At 38.6% G+C, this 7,415-nt stretch overlaps 1 pseudogene; it reads right to left on the bottom strand.

The window, feature by feature from the left end:
- Positions 1-2,037: 2,037 nt before the first annotated feature.
- LOC149388606 (protein DETOXIFICATION 14-like) lies at positions 2,038-6,283 on the bottom strand (annotated as a pseudogene).
- Positions 6,284-7,415: the final 1,132 nt, after the last annotated feature.

Genomic DNA, 7,415 nt, shown 5'->3' with positions numbered 1-7,415 from the left:
CTTGTCACAAAATTAGTAAACTTTCGAAAACGATTTTCAAGCTCATAATTTTAAAAACATGTACATGCTAATCTTTGACCATAGCTCTGATACCATTTGTTGGAATTGATCTAGGGTTTAAGAAAAAGATTAAACGCTTCGGGAAGCGGCGGAATTTTAAAAAATTTCTTTACAAGTAAAAACAGTTTTTACTAACCTAGACAAAGAGCAAGTACATGTAATTAAAAACTAATATGAGCTAGAAGTTTACTAACCTTTCTTGAAGCTTGAACTTTGAAGAAGCTTTTGGAAAGTTTGCAACGCTCGTCTCCCCTCGCAGCACGTCTCTCTTTCTTTCCTCGGCACCTCGAGCAACCACGAAAGTTTCTATCACTAAATCACTCGAAAAGAAGGAATCAGTGAGTGGGCACTTTTAAACACTACGACTTAAGAACGAGTCTCGAAGTCGCAGAGCTAAACACTAGGTCGAGTGAGGACCTAGGTGCCAAGACAAGAAAAAATCGAAAATAAACTAGAGAGAGGGAGAGAGGATTTTCGGCCACAATGTCTAGAGAGAGAGTCTCTCAATCTCTAACTTGTGTGGAATGAGAAAACAATGAGAATGAGGGCCCTATTTATAGGAGAGGGATTACCTTCAATAAGGTAGTTTCCTCTTCTACAAAATATCACATATTCATGAGCAAAAAACTAGTTTCCTCTTTACCCATGTTGGGCGCCCAACTCATGCCTTTAAAGGCTTGGATTTGTTTCCTATTTTGTTCCATTCTCTAGTTGGCCGATTCCCATGTGCATCCATATGCAAATTTGTTTCCTCTTTTTCTTTTGGCAAGTATCTAAATACATTTATGCACAAAATAAACTCTCTTCTCTTGGGTTTGGGCGTGTAAGACTTTCTAGAAGCCTTCTAGATTTTTCTTCATTTGTTCATAACATCATAAGAAAAGCCCATTAAGAATTTTCAATAAAATTCTTATGAAATGAAATTAATTCACAAGGCCCAATGATCAAGTCATGGCCGAGTGACATTAAGTCATCAAATGAACTTGTCAAAAAATTTATTGACATTCATTTCATCCTTTGTCTCAAAAGACAAAAATACCCTTTTGACTATTTTCGTTCTTGTTTTGACTTAGCTTCCAGTTTAACTATTCCTATCGATGTGATTCGTGACAGTGACGTCATGGACCCAAATGAACAAAGCTTGAGCTAAACACTTGGACTCAAAAGTTCACAAACCTTTTCCAAGTTTAGCTTAATGCGAACTGACTCCACTAAAGAGCTGACACTGAAAATCTCTCGGTTCAAATGAATTTATTTTCTACTCAAGAATTCGACCTAATTATGATGAGCGGATCCACTGAATATTATCTATGTTTACCCTTCATGAATGTCATCAGCTAGTCGGGATTTACTAAATTACCATTTTACCCTTCTAGCTGTTATTTCCTCAACTCCTTTGTCGCTTGTGAATAGGTTAGAAACAATGTATTGACGAGGAGCTAACAAGTCACATTGTTTCATCCAAAAGAGTCAGGACTCAATTTGGACACTGGCCAGTTCATTTATTCACAGTCCAAGGAACAAAGCATGAGGTGACATACATTGCATTTCAGCAATCTTGTACATGAATTCCATATCTATGAGAACTTCACAAAGTTACTCATGACAGACTCACAACTTAGTACTTCACCAATAGGCCTTGTTCGGAATCACATAGTGAGTCCGAACTTTGACTTTCTCAAATGAGAATACTAAGGTGTGAAATGACATGTCTCATTTCAGGATTAAGGTAAGCATGATGCAATTCATACATAGTGACTTCGAGACATAAGAGGTTAAATGGTTTGTTCTTATATTGTCTCTAGAAGTGCACTGGTCAATTCAGTACCTTCGGAAGATACCTAGAAGAACTATAGAGTCCCCAACTCTCAATGCCTCATAACCAGACATCATAGATTCTTCTAACAATCATACTGGGGTCAATAGTCCTTTGACCCTAAGATTGCGAATTTGACAACCTTTAGAAAATGTCAAATTGTTCGGTCTATATTTTCATGCGTGTTCAATTTAAGTTAGTAAAGCTACGTGATCGGTCACTCTGTTATCTTCATCTAAAGATCTTCCTTGAAATATTCTCCTTCTGGCCATCGTTGCCTGCAACATTACAATATCTTACGCGTATCAAAGTCCACAGTTATTAATAATAAAACATTGGAATGGAATGTTAAAAATACTAAGTTCAACCCAAAGTCCATGAATGCTCCAATTACGACGTATTCGTATATCTATATAGCTTATTACTAGTATGGCAATAACTAACAATATCAACCGGTCTATACGATATAAATCATTTAAGAAATATAGATTATATCTTAAACGCCACGAAAGACTAACCTTATTTTCCCAATTTGTGAAAATTATGACTAGAGAAAGAAGAAGTGATTGTAGAAATGAACCAAGCACAATCCCAACCCATAGTCCCGTTCCTCTGAAGTCGAACCAAAATCCGAGTGTGACCGAAATGGGAATTCCGGCGAAATAGTAGGCTCCAAGGTTGACAAAGGCTCCCAAATCTTGCCATCCACATCCTCTGGCGATCCCCGAGAGGACACATTGTAAACTATCGAATACGACCCCAATGCAAATTAGAGCGGCCATTGAGATCACGTATTTCACAACTTCCTCGTCATTGCTAAAAAGGTGACCCAAAACGCTACGGCCGACAAAGAGAGTCGAGCTCACGAGGAGAGCCTCTGAGACCGCAAGTGACATGACTGATTGCACGACAAGCCGAGCTGCTCGAGGATCACCGCCTCCTAATTCATTTGCCACTCTCGTGCTATTCGTAAAACAAATAAAAACAATTTATAAAATAAATCTCTAGTGTTTGAACATGTTAAAAAAAAACATGATAAGAATCTGATGTCAGAAAAATATTAAGAGGCCAAACAAGATTTATAAGGTCACAAGTTACTCTTTGTCGAATTTGACTCATGTTAAGTGAGCTCAAAGAGTCAGCATCATATTATATTAATAATCAAGCACCAAAAATAAAAAGGTCACGTGTTTAATTCTCCATGCTATAGCAACAATTGTTAAGGACGTCCCACGTCGAATAGATAAAAAGACCAAACAAAACATATAAGGTAATTTATATATTATAGTTTTTTTAATTTTTAATTTTTATTGAGCTACGTGATAGGATGAATAAAGATGAGTATGCCTCAAATAATTAACCGTAATTACCTTGCAGCCGCGCTAAGCCCTTCGGGTATTGTGTAAAGGGTAGTGATCGTTGATAAACTGTTTTAAAAAAATTGAAAGACAAATATAAGATATCAATTATTGATCAAGAAATAAATGTTGAGATATCTTTTGTAATAATAGTTTACAAGTTATTGACAGGATATTAAACTCTTGAGTCCCAAAATGACCAATAAAAGTGTACGGAGAATAAATATTAGGAGAATACAATCAGAATTTCAACGGCGTACATACTCTCAGAGAAACGTATACAAACCATATAAGCATGCAAACATAATAATTACATTAATGCTCAAAGTATTCCATCCTAAAATGCATACATATATAGGTCTTTAACATGCAAAATTGAAATAGCCTTGGGAAAAAGAATTATTTATGCATGTGTTTTGTAACGATTGTCCAAACCCAAAATAGTAGTAGTGTATAAATATATAGATATAGAGCGAGATATATAGATCGATGACATACCATATTGACATGACTGAAGACTCAAGCTCGGGATTAGGAAGAAAGCCGGAGAGTATGAGAAGCTCAAATGACCACCACTCAAGGCTTGCAAAATATAAATCAGAAAAGAAAATAAATACAAAAAATTCGGAAATTAGCCAATTTATACATATGAGATTGCTATACAGTCAACGTTTCGTAAATCTTAAATAAATAGCCATAAAAATGACGTGTCATTCCTGATTTACCCTTTCACCGAAATAAAATAGTGAGGTATTTACGTCAATTTACACATGTATATACATGGACATTGTCACTTATCTAAGATTAACGAAACGTTGACTATATATCAATGCGAAACTGTAAATATGACTATATACCTAATAGACTCAAATAAATACATAGTAAACTTATAGGAGCTAATTTAACTTAAAAGGTAAAATGTATGTTACCATGCCATCACCGCAGAAGGAACAACGAAGCGCAAGAACTCTCGAAAACCACATAAAACCTCGAAAGAAAGTGGAGCCCGCGTGGGCTCGCACGAGGGCGAGAATAGCATGTAAAGAGACAACAAAGTCACGTTGAGCCAATAAGAGACACCGATGGACACAGCCGCTCCAAGATGCCCTAGCCCAAACCGAAACACGAGGGTCCAACAGAGCGCCATGTGGCACAAGATAGAGGTGAGCGAGCTCGCCAACAAATGAGCGATAAGGCTCTGCGATTGGAAGTATCGCGCGAGGGGCTGAATGGCTGCGTAGGCAAAGAGCGCGGGGACAAGAAAGAGAGCGAATCTCCCAGCTTCTTTGGATATTGACGGATCTTGTCCCATCCAAATCAATATTTTCCCATAGAAATCCAAAGGAAAGAGAGAGGGAGGCACGTAAACGCAAGGGCTACGATTGCTGTGTTTGTTTGGGCTCCGACCTTTTTGTATTGCTTAGCACCATAGGCTTGGCCGGAGAGAGTCTCCAACGCGCCAGCCATTCCATACTTGCCAAGTCAAATAATCTTCAAAAATTTAGTTTTTTTTTTCTTTTCATTTGTTTCACTTAAATGAAGGATTTTTTTTAGGGCTGAAACCGGTTTGGTTCAATTTGGTTTAGGCCCGTTTTAGAAATCAAAATTAAATTTTTCGGTTTTCAAATTTTTGGACCAATAACTGGATCGAATTGGTCCAAATCAAAGTTATACAAATTTTTGGTTAACATAATTTTAATAATCGATATCTAGTTTGAAAACCGATTTTAAAAAGCAGTTATCAAGGTCTGAAACTGGTTATCCAAATATCGATTATCCGGTTTCATAACCGGTGTCAGTTCAAACAAAGTTCTTTTCATATAACTTTGTTCCAAATTAGAATAAAAATTAAAAAAATCAGTTAATAATTTTTAAAATTGGTTATTCATAACTAATTGTCTCTGTTCAAATTGATTATAGGATTTTAAAACTGATGGCATTTATACTTCGCTATAGCACATAATAATTAAACTATAATTAAAAGGGTCTAGTGGTTATCTAGCTATATGAAACGTTAAATTTTTTGAAATAGCCAACGTTTCGTTAATTTTTTGTAAATAATCATGTAAATCTATTTACGCTATCAAAATAACCAAAAACGCAGAGTAATTTTTATAGTAAATATGGCTATCTACGAAACATTTACAATTTTTTTTACTATTTACAGAAAATTTATAAAACGCTGATTAAAACTCAAACGTTTATCTATATGTGGCCTATATCGGTAAATTTTTGTAATTAAAATTGAACTATTTGATACCGTTTTTCCGTTATATATGTATATTAGCAAGAGCGGACCCACATGAATCATGGGGTGGCCCGTCACCCCAACTTATAAAAAAATAATTAATTATGTGCTTTTTTTTTTCTTTGGTATTTGAATATATTAAATCAAAAGGCCAAAAAGCCCAAAAAGCCTTATTTTAATGTTTTTTTGTTGTAATTTAACTTTAATACCTTATTTTATTGTAATTTGGTATTTTCTTATTTATTCTTCCTGACTTCACTAGTACCGCTCTACTCTTTTGCCGTGACTATTGAGGACTAGGCTTCAAATTGAGAATTTTTTGTTTGGTTGGTTTTTTCTAGATTCAGAACATCAACATCATGGATTTGGAATAGTGACTTGATGTGAGGTATCATTTTTTATTTTGAAATCTATCGGTTTCTTTCACGGAAAATCACAATAAACCCTTACGATAAGGGGTATAAATACTCATAAAATCTGAGTCTCGGCACAGTAACATTAACGGTATCTCAAACCTACTAGTATATTTCTTCTTTTTAATTTCTTTCTAGTTTCTACTATATCAAACAAATAAAATATTATAATTAGAGAAGATGGTTTGATCTGTAGACTTACAAGGAGACTAAAGCCAGTGACGGCGCAGAAGGAAATGGCAATGGCGGCGGATGAAAGATAGAGTTTCCCTAGATGACCGACCATCATTATCGAAATCACTTGCAAGAAGTACTGAGACAAATTCACGACCACCATTGGCCCACTAATACAGCTCAAAGATTTCACTTCTTCCACAATTTCACTCATTAGCCCTAAAAAACCATCTCCCATTTTCTTCTCTCTTTCCACCAACCTCTCTCTTCTCTCCTCTTCCATGCTCTCTCTCTATCTATCTTTCTCTCTCTCCCTCACAATTTTCATCCACGTTTTCTTTTAATATGCCACTTCCATTCCACGCTGATACATAAATAAAAATAACAAACCAATCCACTAAACTCTCTCTCTCTCTCTCTCTCTCTCTCTCTCTCTCTCTCTCTCTCTCTCGCAAATAATTAATAAAAAAAAGTCAAATCTGGTTTTTGCTACAATGAATTAAGGCCACTTAGTTTATGTTAAGCCGTTTTTTGGTTCAACACTAATGGACACGTGACGTGAGCGGACTTGGCCACGTGTCTTCGAATCTGTGAGATTAGTAATGGGATATTCCTCTTAAAACATTAATGCCTGAAAATGGATCAACACGAAAACCGGTCCGTGGTTCGGTCTAGGGCTGTGATTTTTCCTTCCTGGCCCTTGACAGGGCTGGGATTGGACTTCCTCCTGGAGGCCGAGCTCGCCTATTGGTCGAGCTCGTCCGGAGGTCGAACTAGTCTGGGGGTCGAGCCTGGCCTGGAAGTTGAGCTCGCCTGGGGGTCGAGCTCGCCTGGAGGTCGAGCTCGTCTGGAGGTCGAGCTCGCCTGGGGGTCGAACCTGGCCTGGAAGTTGAGCTGGCCTGGAGGTCGGGCTCGTCTGGAGGTCGAGCTCGCCTGGTGGTCGAGCTCGCCTGGGGGGATCTAGCTCGCCTGGTGGTCGAGCTCGCCTGGAGGCCGAGCTAGTCTGGAGGTCGAGCTCGCCTGGGGTCGAACCTGACCTGGAAGTTGAGCTCGCCCGGGGGGTCGAGCTCGCCTGGGGGGTCGAGCTCGCCTGGAGGTCTAGCTCGCCTGGTGGTCGAGCTCGCCTGGAGGTCTAGCTCGCCTGGGGTCGAACCTGACCTGGAAGTTGAGCTCGTTTGGGGGTCGAGCTCGCCTGGGGTCGAACCTGACCTGGAAATTGAGCTCGCTTGGGGGGTCGAGCTCGCTTGGAGGTCTAGCTCGCCTGGTGGTTGAGCTCGCCTGGGGGATCTAGCTCGCCTGATGGTCGAGCTCGCCTGGAGGTCTAGCTCGCCTGGTGGTCGAGCTCG

Source organism: Urtica dioica, chromosome 8 (assembly GCF_054948205.1).
Source record: "Urtica dioica subsp. dioica isolate 48M chromosome 8, U.dioica_male_clone48M_v1_H2, whole genome shotgun sequence".
Taxonomy (NCBI): domain Eukaryota; kingdom Viridiplantae; phylum Streptophyta; class Magnoliopsida; order Rosales; family Urticaceae; genus Urtica; species Urtica dioica.
The sequence above is the reverse complement of the archived record's forward strand: the minus strand, read 5'-3'. Positions and strand labels throughout refer to the sequence as shown.